The following is a 13,759-nucleotide window of genomic DNA, read 5'->3' as shown; positions in this document are numbered from 1 at the left end:
TTTTCAATGACAATTCAGTTTTTTTTAATTAATTTTTATTGGAGTACAGTTGACTTACAATGTTGTGTTAGTTTCAGGTGTACAACAAAGTGAATCCGTTATACATATACATATATCCACTCTTTTTTAGATTCTTTTCCCATATAGGTCATTACATAGTATTGAGTAGAGTTCCCTGTGCTAGACAGTAGGTAATGACAATTCAGTTTTAATTTGAGAACATGGTCAGGTCTGTAGGCAACCTGGGCTGAGGTTGGACGTGTGATCACAGCGCACGGATGCTACTTCTGAGACCTGCTGCACCTGTGGGTTACTGCAAAGGGAATGGGTAGACTGGTGCCCAAATCAGCCCTGACTATTTTCCTAATGGCTTATTAGTTTGTTTAGCTTCACATGATGTATTTTTAGTAATACGGCTAATGATACCAGGAATGTTTATATTAATTTGATCCTTTTTATACAAGAATGCAATGTTCATTGAAGGGCACTGGCATTCACGTGCATGTACGTGCGTGTGCCTGCGTGCATATACTCTAATAGATGTCTTTCAGTCTCCTTTTTTCAACCAATCTGGCTCAGAAGAAGTTTACCACTCCTAATTGCTCTACACCGATCCATTTCCCAAGAACTAAGCCAAAATATTTGATGATGTACTTCTCTGTGTCTTGTAGCTTCTCTTCTGGCTTGTATCCTGCTTACAGTCACTTTTCAAGTCTCCTCACCTATTTAAAAATCTATTATTACTTGGGTGATCCAACCTTCCTTTATACCCCTTCAAAGACCACATCGATGGCAATGTGGGCTAATGCCTGACACCTAGGTGGACAGGGTGCATGTGGGAATTGCTGACTCTGTGAGAACATAGACTTCCCTCTATCAGTTCCCCACTCGGTGAAGAGAAATACTTATCTGTTTGTCCATTCACCTCCCAGAATTATGTAGTCTCTGAGATCCTCCTTATTAGCACCCTTTCTCCCATTGTTTACACTGTTCTCCTTGTCTCTCATCCCACCAAACCCTGGCCATGCCTCAAGTAGCATTTCAGGATCACTTCAAGTGCATAATTTCTCATGTCTGGACTTCTTATTTGGTGCTTGAACTCTATTGCTCTGTAGCAATCATTATACTATGAATTTTCCAAAAATGTGTTGTTTTTCCAAATAGCCTTGAGTTTCTTGACAGCGGAGATTTTCTCTTATTCATCTTTGATTATAAAATGCCTTGTAAGCCTGAAAAGTACTCAGTACAGATGCAACATTTATTCCATACCTGCCATGTGCCAAGCACTGTGCCAAGTGCTTTTGCATAAATCATCTAATTTAATCCTTGAACTTGAGGCTCAAAATGATGAAGGGACTAGTCCAAGATAACACAGCAATCCAAGAGTAACAGCAGTTGGGGTTGGCGGCTAGCGTTGTTTGGCTCTGAGCTAAACACCTTTTTCTATTTCATCACACTGCCTCCCTAAGTAAGTATTTCTTGATTAATAGCTCTTCTCATATTTATCTTCCTCCCCTTCCTAATCAATATCAATCAATATCATGATATAAAATGAGTATATTTTCCTGTTAAAGTGAAAAGATATTTGTACACCGTTATGCTCCATTCTTAGTGTGGCTAGCCTAGAGCAACCAGATGTCCCACTCTCCACTAATACTATAGCCCAGTAATTTCAAATTGCCCTGAGGAGTCCTGGGAATTCCAGGGAGACACATCAGCGGGTTGGGGTAGGAGAAATGAGTTTTGACATCTCTGCCTCTACTGGAGTGATTTTAACTTATATCTTTTTTTTTTTTTTTTTTTTGGCTGCGTTGGTTCATTGCTGCACGCGGGCTTTCTCTAGTTGCAGCGAGCAGGGGCTACTCTTCATTGCGGTGCACTGGCTTCTCACTGCAGTGGCTTCTCTTGTTGCCGAGCACAGGCTCTAGGCACGTGGGTTTCAGTAGTTGCAGCACGTGGGATCTAGGGCACATGGGCTTCAGTAGTTGTGGCTCGTGGGCTCTAGAGCACAGGCTCAGTATTTGTGGAGCACGGGCTTAGTTGCTCCGCGGCATGTGGGATCTTCCTGGACCAGGGATCAAACCCATGTCCCCTGCGTTGGCAGGCAGATTCTTAACCACTGCGCCACCAGGGAAGTCCTAACATATATCTTTTATTAACACAAATTTCATTTAAAAGAAAGTCTTCTACAGCTTTTAAAATTTTTGAAATCAGCTATGGCCCAATCTCAGATCTTGGGTTCTATGCTGCTATAGGAACCAATCTCAGAGAGAGGCCAAAATGTGACCTCATCACTGCTAGGTGTCCCATGCTATAGAGGCCAGAGAAGACACCAAACACTGATCTAGGCATGACTACTCCAGAGCCAGCCTTACAGCAATGAAGGGCAAACTCACTTCACCAACTTTATGACTTGAAGGATGCCACAGAAATCTACATGCACCACAATATTTCTTCTATTGGTCAGCTATGGCCATATTTGAATGCTTACAGGGCCTGGGATTCTAATAATCAGAAATTCTAGAGGTAACACACTACAGAGAAAGATCAGTGCACTCAGGGATCCAAAGACTAGGAGTCAAGTCCTGCCTCAGTTGTTGATTTCTCTGTGCCTGTTTTACCCATCTGTGAAATGGAGATGACAATCCCTGCCTCACACCATTAGTAGGTTTTCAGTAAATGTTTCCTGAATTGATGGATAGATGGGTGGGTGAATGGGTAGGCAGGTATATGGATGGTTGGATAGAGAGCCATCAGCATATGTAAAATTGTCTGACATATAACTATACCACTTCCAGTATAAGCAAAAGGTCACATTTAGTGGCTTAAAACAACACAAACTTATGGTCTCATAGTTTCATAGAGCAAAACTCTAAAATGGGTCTCACTGAGTCAAAATCAAGGTGTGGGCAGGGCTGTGTTTCTTCTGGAGGCCCGAAGGGAGGATCTTTTCCCTTGCCTCTTCCAGCTTCTAGAGACTGCCACATTTATTGGCTCATGTCTTCCTTCCACCTTCAAAGCCAGTGAGGGCTGATAGAGTCTTTCTCAGACTGCATCACTATGACATTGGCACACCTGCCTCCCTATTCCCTGTATAAGACCCATATAGTACATTGGATCCACCTGGATAATCCAAGATACTCTCCCCATCTCAAGATCACTTTCCTGCAAATTCCCCTTTGCCATGTAGAGTAACATATCTACAGTTCCAGGGATTAGAAAGTAGACATCTTGGTAGGCGGGGCATTACTTTGTCTACCACACTATAGGACAGTTTTGATTATACTGGAAGCTGTGCAAGCTAAGTCAGAGATTCCTGATCCTGACTGAACATTAGAATTATCTGGGAGCTTTAAAGAAAATAGATGCCCAGGCACCTCACCCAAATAATAAAATTTACTTGGGCCACATGGGCCCGGCCATCAGCATTTGCTAAAAGTACCCTAGATTATTCTGTTGTGAAGCGAGATTTGAGAGCCACTGGGTGTATTTAAGAAAGTGGATTTGGACCAACACACAAATTTAAGTTTGCGGACCTCTTCAGCCCCTTAGGTCACTCACTTTATTTTTCTAAACCCGAGTGCCCTTATCTAAAAAACAGGCATAATAATCATACGAGGACTAAATTAGATAATATATATAAAGTCCTGTGTGCCTTGCCTAGAACATGTTAATCCCTCAATAAAAGGTAGTCATAATTATCAATTTTACAGAGCAGGCCAACTTACATCCCTAAGCAATGGCAAACATAAATATCAAAAGTGAATCTCCAAGAATATGCTCCAAACTCACCCATCTTGATCAGACTTAAGGAAGTTTAGGGTTCCAACTAATTCTGCTGAGATTGCCTATAAACTGATATGTCTCAGGAGAGCTATTAGTTTCTGCCGTCCTTGCATTTGGTTCTGGGTGATGACTGGTTTCTCCTTGGGTTTTCTCCTTTCACACAGCAGAGCCTGAAGGACAAATCAGCTTAGCATCATGTACACACAGCCAGCTGTCTCCATGGGGATAGTATAAACTCAGGCCTATCCCAACAAGGCTCATAGTCCTACTGGTGTTTTAAGTCCTTCCATCAGTAAAAGAGTACCATTCCCCGTTCTCTAAAAGACTCAGCTCACCACGCCTGGGATCCCAAGCCCCAGATTCTTTTAATCAGCCCAAGCCCCATCCCAGCCCATGAGGTGGGACGTTCAATCAGGACTGACCCCAGTCTTGCGTGGCAGCCACACCCTGTCCCACAGAAAGATGAGACCCTCTGCATGCTGTTACCACTAGACAAACCCCCTTTACTATCCTGCTTTATTTTCATGCATTGCTGAGAATTAGAATGGGCCAGAAGAACCTGCCTAATTTTATAGTGAGAAAAGGCTATGCTTAGCTAAAGTCATCAATTGTAGTGGAAGAACTGTGTTTTAAAATTTTATTAGCTTCCAAAATCAAAAAAGAGGGAAGATTACATCATAAGTGAGGGATCTTACTTTATTAGTTTCCAGAGTCAGAAAAAAGAAAAGGGAAATTATATCATACATAAGAAAGATCTCCCACATTTTTTGTCTTGTATTTTCCTTTGCTAACCTCTTCCTTTAACTGCTGGGAAATTAAGGGGAAATACAGTATCAAAAAACATTGACCCTGGTGATTTAAAATTAAAATCTGTGGTTCTTTGTCTTCAGGAAAATTAGGGCTTATGATTCTACTTCTGCTTCCTTCAGTTCTGGAAAGAGATTGACAGCACATTTCTGTAGGGGACAACATTTCCCAGGTTTGCATATCCAGGGCATGGAACACTTGCGGGAGGTAGAAGCAATATTTTGGTTTGTTTGTTTTTGAGAAATTTTTAAAATAAGAGAAAAAAGCACAAAAAAAGTATATAACAAATACCAATGGATCCATGACCAAGAATTTTGTCCTATTTGCTTAAAGCCTTTTTTAATATGAAAAGAATAAACTGTATATAGAAAGTTGAAATCAGTCATCATTCCTCCTCAGGCCTTCCCAAAGATAGACTCCATCATGATTTCACTGTGATTCTCTTAGGGTTACTTCTTTACCTACTAGCCAAGGTCAGTGCTGTCCATCCTGACTTGTGAGGCCAGGATCCCAAACCCCCTTAGATGGACATGATGACTGCTCCAGTTAAGAGTGACCCATTGCTGCTGAGTGGGTCTTTCACATCATATCCTGATCTGGTTGTTGATCTTGGAGAGATGCTCTAGGTTCTATGTGTGCCAAGAACAGATGCAGCCTACATGGTGTGAGCCCAAGCCTGGTTCCCTGGTTCCCACTTGGCCTCCTCAAGGTGGAAGGACTTGCCCAACAAAAGACACTTTAGATTAGTCTTCTTGGATTCAAGAGACACAATCCTATAAAGAGAGTCCAGGAGGAGAATTTCAAGGGCTCTTGACCTTCATCTCATGGGTTGCAAATCAAATGCCTCCTCTGGCCAGGTAGGTGACTTTAATGAGCTAAGTAGTCACAGCAAATTATGGAGGCTCCGTGAAACTCCAGCCAACTGTTGTATTGGGAAATTGGACTTTTCAATGAAAGCCACAAATATAAATAATTATGTGAAATCACTCTAGGTTTTACATTTCCCCATTTTTTTAATATTTAAAGTTTTCAATCTACAGAAAAGCTTAAACAATAGCACAGCAAACAACTGTATTCCCTTCAGCTAGATTCACCCAATTGCTGACATTTTGCCACATTTTATGTATATATATAAATAATTTCCTGAACCATCTGAAAGTAAGTTGTGCAAATCATGACAATTCATCTGTAAAAATTTAAGCATGCATCTCCTAAGAATAAGGGCCTTCTCCCTTTTAACCATAATGCCATTATCACACCTAAGAAAAGCAACAATGTCTTTATCTTTGAATTGCCCACATGAAAATTTCTCCAATTGTCCCGACATTATTTTATAATTTTTTTTTGTTCAAACCAGGATCCAATCAAGATTTACATACTGTATTTCATTGCTGTGTCTCTTTGGTATCTTTTAATCTAGAAGAGTTCTACCCTCTTTTATTTTTCAAAACTATTTTTAATTGTCGGTAATGAATATGACTTATATGAATGAGTGTGTGTGTGGAGGGGTGTATGCACCCACACACCCACACATAGGCAACGAAAGCAGTTCCCCAGGCCAATTTCACACTGTGGGGTACATCTCCGCACCCAAGCGTAGTCCGTCAAAGGTTCCACTTCCAAAAGCAGAGTCAATATGGTCTGTCTCAGCCCATATTAGTGCATTCATTTATCAAGGACGGAAAGATGAGAGAAAGAGAAAGAGAATTCCTTCTCTCACTGCTATTAATTGAAGGTCGTAGCACTGATACCTGGTGAAACTCTGAGGAGGAATTGGATGAGAGTCACTAGGGAGAGGGATCTAGTTACAAATGCCAGTGGCTGGCCTCCACCTCAAACCTGCTCAATCTGGAATCACACTTATTTTAAAAACACCTCCAGCTATTCTTCTGAACACTAAAGTTTGAGGATTACTATTCTAAAGACACACAGATAAATTAAGGATGGGGCCCTTCCCCTGGCAAATTCTTGTAGAACCAAAACATAAAACGTTATCACTGAGGCAATAAGTTCTCCGGACACCCAGAGGGAAGGTCAGAGAAGCCTTTGGGGTGGGGGTGGGGAGGTGAACTCTGAGTGGGGTTTGAAGATGGAGGCTGAGTTAACCAGATGAAGGATGGGGAACTGTATGGCAATGAGAGAAGCAGAAGCTCTGCCACGTGCACCTGGAGGTATGCCAAGAATGGGTGAAGGAGTGTCTCATCCATGGTGAGGGGTTTTAATTTTTTTGTTTTTCTGAAGGGTTGGAGAGCCACTGGAGGGCTTTAAGCAGCCATGATCCAGTCGATCATAGGAAGACCATGTTTGATAGGCCTGAGAAGGAAGGATCAGAGGCAGAGCAATTCTGTAAGAGGCCACCGCAGCTACAGAGGCAGGAAGTGATGGAGGCAGCGCAGTGGGGCAGGAGGGCAAGCTCTTGAGACAGAGAATACAGGATGGGCAGTGGAGACGCGAGCCTGGGAGTTGGAGGAGGGAGGCTAAAGCTGATTCTGGGCTCATGTTTCGGTCTCACGTGAATAGGTGATTGCAGTGCCTGCTGGACATTTAAGTGACAACGTTCCTTAGGTGGTTACCTGGTTAAGAGAGCAATAGTGAGAGCCTCAGACCCAGGAGAGACCCAGGAGAGGCCATGCATTGGGGCAGAACGGCTTGAAGAGCCAGCCTTTGGATCAGACAAAGGGTGTGCTTGGATTGCCTGCTACAGAAAGCGAGTGGTGAACCCATTTGAATGGGTGGAACCAACCACTAGGGGACCCTGGTTTTGTTGATGTCCCTGTGCCCTTTGCTGACTCCTAGTGCTACAATTTCCTCTCTCCACTCCTTTCTCTAGTGGCCTCCAAAGTGGAGGACCCTTCAAAGGAGGGTTTAAGACAGTTTGTTGAGCATGAAGAGAAATTGTTAGAAATACTAGATTTTTTTAAAAATCTCATCTTTTCTATTTTTGTTTACATTTTATAATGGGTAAAGTATATTCCCAAAGCAAGATATACGGATGGATGGATAGACAGATAGATAGATATCATTAATAAATACCCAGATATTAGGGGCACATGATCAAATATATATATATTTTTGCTAGCCTTACACAATAGATTCTCATCCTAATCGCCAGTGTGTCTGGCAGTAGGGTGTTTCTGACGGCAGGCAGTAGACTCATTCCAGGAACACGCACCTTCGATGACCTGTGATCAGGATGTCATGGGCTTAGAGACAGAATTCCCGACACTCAGGCATACGGAGCAGGGCAAGGGCGAACTGTTGGAAGGGCGTGGCTTCATCTTGCGCTCCATAGTCTGGAGCGGTGCGGGGCTAGGGCTCTCCTGCCCAAGGCGTTCGCGTGCTTAGCAAGCAGAAGGTCGAAGCCCGCCCGCCCCGTGTGTCTTCACACTACACCCTGATGCCCCTAGGAAAGGAAGCCATCAGGATTGGGCAAAAGCCTAACTTCAGGCCAAATCATTTTCATTCTCAAACACATTCAGGGTTTGTTTTCTGAATAAGTCGCTAGAGGCTCTAAATGGCACAGCAGAGCCGGCATAGCTCCTGGAAGCAGATCACCTCTCCTTGAGCGGTGGTTGGATCGGCCATCGGCTTTGTGTCACTCCCATCGGAACTAGAAGATGAACTTTATCATTCTTTTTTAACTGAGGGAAAGTAAACGTCATAATTGCTAAAGTGTAAGAACAATAATACACACAGTATTTTCATTTAGAGTCAGAAAAGTAAGCTTGTTCGCGGGCCATAGGTATAAACAGGCCAGTGCTATAGGTAGTAATTACCAGATAGAGATAGGGTAAGGTCCTCAGCCTGGGGTAGAGGAGAGGATGGGATGAGATAAGGATAGTAGAAGAATTTGCCTGGATTATAAAGACCAAAATTCTGATATCCTAAATAGGTATTGCTACTAGTAGTCATAAGTTGAGTAAGCTGACTTCCTCCAACCTCATCCATAATCCCCCAACTCACTAATTTTCCTCCTACAGTATTTTATTTCCTTGTGTGGCACAATACAATTGATCAGGATGGGGAAGAAAAAGCCTGGCACTCAGGAGCACGAAGAATGAGCTATTCACTGAGATCTTCATCATTTGCTTAGAATTGCTTTTGCTGGGGGCGGGGGAGAGCCCTAAACATTTAGTAAAATACCCAGAAGCACTGAGGTGTTAGCTATGATTCTGTAGCAGATGTAATATAAGATCTAACATCTGATTTAAGAAACCTTTGAATTATTTTATTTTTATTTTATTGCTCAGCGTTCCTTGTAATTTATGAAAAGCTTTAGGGAGTAACTACAAAAATAATGAAAAGTAGATATTCAGTTACTAACCCCATATTACATTATTGGTTCCTTTAAAAAAAATAGTACAAGTAATTCTGTCCAACTCTACCTTCTGTTAACACCACCTCAAGAAGGATTATATGTGAAAAAAAAATGCCCCTCCTATCTTGTATTCTTTCCTCTAAATAATGGGAAAAATACTACTGCTATATCATGTCTTGAAAGTCTTATATTAATTTGTTGGTTCAGAAAATTGGTTACATGTATCCAGAGCATATGGTAAAAGAGGTTTACACCAAAAACAGTGTTTTTGTTTTTGCACTTATTGATTATAAGCTATATAACATAGAGAGGAATGGGGAGAACCCAATGGAATTTTTATCTTCATTATTATGTAATTGTTACCAATAATAACAGATTATTGCATAAATTTTCCTTTAGAAGGATTTATAAAAATAGGAAAAAATTGAGTGCTTATTATTCCATAATTATAAGATTAGCTCAAGAGAAGACAGATTTGGGAAAATGTCCATACTTCCATTTATTTCAGGAACGTATCATCATGTTACTAAACTGGCTTCATGGCTTTTTACTTGTTTTTATTAAATCTTCAAACCTATTCAGAATTATCAGCAAATAGAGTTACCATCCAAACCCAATAAAATATTCAATTTTTAAAATATAATCTTTCTAAACGTGTATATTTCTTCTCCCCATTTTGGAAAGCAAAATTTATGTCTACACCTCAGAGGTAGAAATTGCTAGACTCACCTTTACCTGGGATAAATGCATAAAAAAATCAACTGCCCCACAAACCAGGAAGCCATCCTTGGCCTCTAATAAATTAATTCAATTCCACAATGTTTATAAAGTACTTTCTGTGTGCCAGGCACTGTACTAGAAACTAGGAATCAAAGACCAAAATGTCGCAGACCACCCTTACAGAGCTCAAGGTCTAGAGAGAGACAGATTCCAACAACTAAAAGATAGCACAGAAGCCAAAGAAAGGCAGGCCACCTTCCCCAGTCTTTAAGGACTGAGGTCAGAAGTCAGTGATAAATCTACACTGGGCTTTGGGGCATGAGTGGGACTTAACCAGGTGAAAGAAAAGAAAGGAGATGCATTCCATTAAGACAGGGCACATTCTGGGTTCTAGGATTTTGTTTTGATTTTGACATCAGGGGCAGGTTAGTGCAGGAGCAGAGACATAAGACTGATTTTTTAAAGTTAACATTTTTCAGTACAGATGAACCTATTTGCAGGGCAGAAATACAGATGCAGACATAGAGAATGGACTTGTGGACATGGGGGGCAAGGGAAGAGTGGGACGAATTGGGAGATTAGGATTGACATATATATACACTACCATGTGTAAAATAGATAGCTAGTGGGAACCTGCTGTATATAGCACAGGGAGCTCAGTTGGGTGACCTAGATGGGTGGGATGAGGGGGTGATGTGTGTGAGAGGTCCGGCGGGGAGGGGATATATGTATACATATAGCTGATTCACCTTATTGTACAGCAGAAAGTAACACAACATTGTAAAGCAATTATACTCCAATAAAAGAAAAAATTAGAGAGTGAAAGAAAAAAAAGTTAACATCTTTCTTCTTTCTCTTTCTCTCCCTCATAACCATCCAGTAAATCCAGGGATAGTAGAGTTGCTCTCTGGTGCCAGGGCCCAGCCTCCTTCCATCTCTGGCTCTGCCATCACTAGGGTATTAATAAGCCCTAGTCATCAATAAACCTGAATGGCTCAGGCCCGCACAGCATTCTGGCAGAGAAAAGCATGGTGGACCCAGCTTAAAAGCACTTCAGATTCAGAAGCTCTTCAGATCTCTTCAGCCTTGATCCCACGGTCCAAAACTTAGTCATATGGCCAGAGTTAGTGTCAAGAGGGGTAGAAAATGTAGTTGTAGTTGTATGCCTGGCTAAAAGGCAAGAATTATCTTACTATAGAACAGGCATTGGCAAACTTTCTGCAAAGGGCCAAATAGTAAATATTTTAGGCCATATACAGTCCTTGTCATGTATTGTTGCTCTTCTTCTTTGTTCTTCTTACAACTCTTTAAAAATGGGAAACCCATTCTTACCTTGAGGCTCTGCAAAACAGGCCATAGGCCAGGTTGGGCACACAAGTCAAAGTCTGTCAACCCTACAGAAGAAAGGAAAATTATGTAAGAAGGAAAGTGGCCATTCCTGGCATAACCTCTACAAGACTATAAACCACTCAGGGGAAGAGCCTCGTCTCATTCACCTTTCTGACTAGCACGGGGCTGGCATATACAGTAGGTGCTTAACGTGGATGACTGATGAATGAATGAATAGAAGGGAGATAGGGGAGGTTAATTTAATAGCCACAATTTCTTAAAATCCCATTTTGTGCCAATGGCAGTCTCTTAACATGGATTGTCATTTGAATACTCCATTTTCTCCAGAGTTTGAAGAAAAGTCTAACCAAGAACAGACAAGAGTGAATCCACTGGGCTTTCCACCTGCTGCAATCCCCTTCAGTTCCTGCAGCCAAGCAGCCCACTTCACCTCCCAACTACAGATGCAATTGGGTCCCAAACATTCCACATGTTGGAGTGGACATCCCTAGTCACAGCCCCCCGTCCTTGACCTCCATGGCAGGCGGACAACCCCGGGTGTGCAAGCAGATTACAGAACCAAAAGCCTTCCAGTTTCTTCCCTTTGACATCCATGGTGGCAGCAGAAGAGCCTTGACTTCGCTTTGCTCTTTTAAATATCACATGCTTGGTCGGACTGTCAGCAGAAGCATTCAGGCCGAATAGACTCTTTTTAGTTCCCCTCTTTCTCCTCCTTCTTACTCAATATCCTGAGGGCACAATAGAACTTTTCTTGTCTAAGTCAGCCTGGTGGGGCAGGGAGCGGGGAAGAGTGGATCTCTCAACCATTGCCCTGGATGTCTCCCGGCCAGGGCTCAGAAAGTGCCACAGGGCTTGGATTCTACATGCCAAGCAGACACAACAGCCAAAAGTGAGTGAGCCCAGCCCCTGGCCCCAGGAAGACCTACTCAATGAGACCACCCTCCCACTTCATGCTTCAGGAGTTCAGGTAACAGCTCTATCCAGGTTTCCTTTTTCAAACCAATGTGTGGTTTTTTTTCTACAGCAGGAAAAGGTACCGCCTCCACATTCTGGCTGGAATCATTGACAGAAAAGCATGTTCTGTTGGCAAATAGCAGAAGAGGTGGACATCAGACACCACAACTCAGCCTCATTGTAACCAGAAGGGTGATAAGCAGATAAAAATGTGTCTGTCACTTGCTGTTTCATAACCGGATAGGGCCTGTCACACATGCCTGTTCCAAGCTCTGGTGCTGCTGGTATTAAATGAAGTCTTGAAACGAAAGCAGAGCCATGGTCCTAATTGGGCACAGACAATTGATTTCATCTTGGCTACTGACAAGCCTGTGCTTACCTTTTGATGAAGAGGAACAAATCTCACCTTCCCCCAAAGCTTAAGGAGCTGGCAGGAAGTGGGGATTCATGTGGAATTCCTACACAGACTAGGGAAAGGGGGCTCTGCTGCCATCAGCCCTGCCTTCTCAGAAGGAATCCTGGCAAAGTGGGACAAATGATGACAAACTGCTACAAGTCATCCGAGGAAATCTTTTCAGAGCAACCGGTACCTCCAAAATTTAGTTGGAGACTTTGGCCCACTTGTATGAATTGCTACCGCTCATGAAAAGAATCACAGGGCCTTTCCCCACCCCTCCCCCATTTTAACTAAACTTACAATGAGGTAATTAAAAGAAGAGCATAGGCCTCTTACTCTGTCTCCTACCAGCTGTGTGACTTTGGGCCAGCCACTTAACCTCTCTGTGCCTCAGTTTTCTCCTCTAAAAAAATGAGGATAATAATAGTACTTACCTCACAGGGTTGTTGTGAGTATAAAATTATATATACTTATTGTGTACTAATATATAATAAAAGATCATTAATATTTGCCACTTTAAATATTTTGGCATTAGGGATTATTCTGTGTAGAAAAATAGATAGGTTTATGAACACAAGGCAAAATCATGGCTGTGTTTTTCTGTCCATGCTGAGAAACTGTCAGGGGAGATTTTATGTTGATCAAAACACATGCATGTACAAGATGGGGCATAAACTTCAGATTCTGATGCTCCAAGAAATTAATGATAAATGAGGGGCAGGAGGGTGAGATTGTTCCTTCCAATAAAACCACATCTTTTAAAATGCTCCATTAAAGTTGATCATGAATGTCAAAGGAATCGCAGTGCATTCATGGGACACCCTGGAGAAGTTAGCCTTCTGTTTCAAACAGAAATGTCTGGGAAGGACTCCATTTCTCTTGGGAAATTATTTTAAAAGTTCAAATCCATGGTGCCTGCATGTTATCTCCATCCATTTATTTAACTACCAGTGCACTTTAAATGTTTCCCAGCTCCTGTGGGAATCCAGAGGCCCCTTTCCTGGACTTGAAGTTCAGTAAAGGTGGTTTGGGGGGAAATTCTACATCCTTGAAAGTGATGGTGGCCTTATCGAGCAGTCACACCGCCACCTAGTGGCGCAAAAGCTGAGTGCAAGCGATTGCTTTGAAGCTTGTTCTAGCCTTACTGTGCCTTAAAACTCACGTTTTCTTTCTAGTACTGGAATCCCATGTTAACGAGAGAGGGAGAGAGGGAGAGAGACAGAGAGACAGAGAGACAGAGAGAGAGAGAGAGAGAGAGAGAGAGAGCGCTCAGGGGGAGTAGACAAGACCTTTCATTGGTCTGAGGTGTTAGCACGGGCTGCCTCTGGGTGAACATTCTAAGAACAAGGATGTGGGAGAGGACCGTAGCCTACTGGCAAAGTTAAGACTGTGGTCCCAGGGGTTGTGGCTAAAACTGTTTTTCCAGA

At 42.4% G+C, this 13,759-nt stretch overlaps 1 protein-coding gene across 3 annotated transcripts in view; it reads left to right on the top strand.

Annotated features, from left to right (window-relative positions):
- The window catches only part of FYB1 (FYN binding protein 1), a 169,322-nt gene that overhangs the window by 35,240 nt on the left and 120,323 nt on the right, over nt 1-13,759 (top strand). The window contains exon 1 of one of the 3 annotated variants that reach the window (XM_024754598.1): nt 11,818-11,948. The exons of the other annotated variants lie outside the window; for them this stretch is intronic. The gene's annotated coding sequence lies outside the window, so the exon portion shown is untranslated. Of the gene's footprint in view, nt 1-11,817; nt 11,949-13,759 lie in introns of those variants that run through there. 3 annotated transcript variants of the gene reach the window in all.

The sequence above is a fragment of the Neophocaena asiaeorientalis genome, unplaced genomic scaffold (genome assembly GCF_003031525.2).
Source record: "Neophocaena asiaeorientalis asiaeorientalis breed wild unplaced genomic scaffold, Neophocaena_asiaeorientalis_V1.1 scaffold229, whole genome shotgun sequence".
NCBI classification, from domain to species: domain Eukaryota; kingdom Metazoa; phylum Chordata; class Mammalia; order Artiodactyla; family Phocoenidae; genus Neophocaena; species Neophocaena asiaeorientalis.
This window is presented reverse-complemented; position numbering and strand designations above follow the sequence as displayed.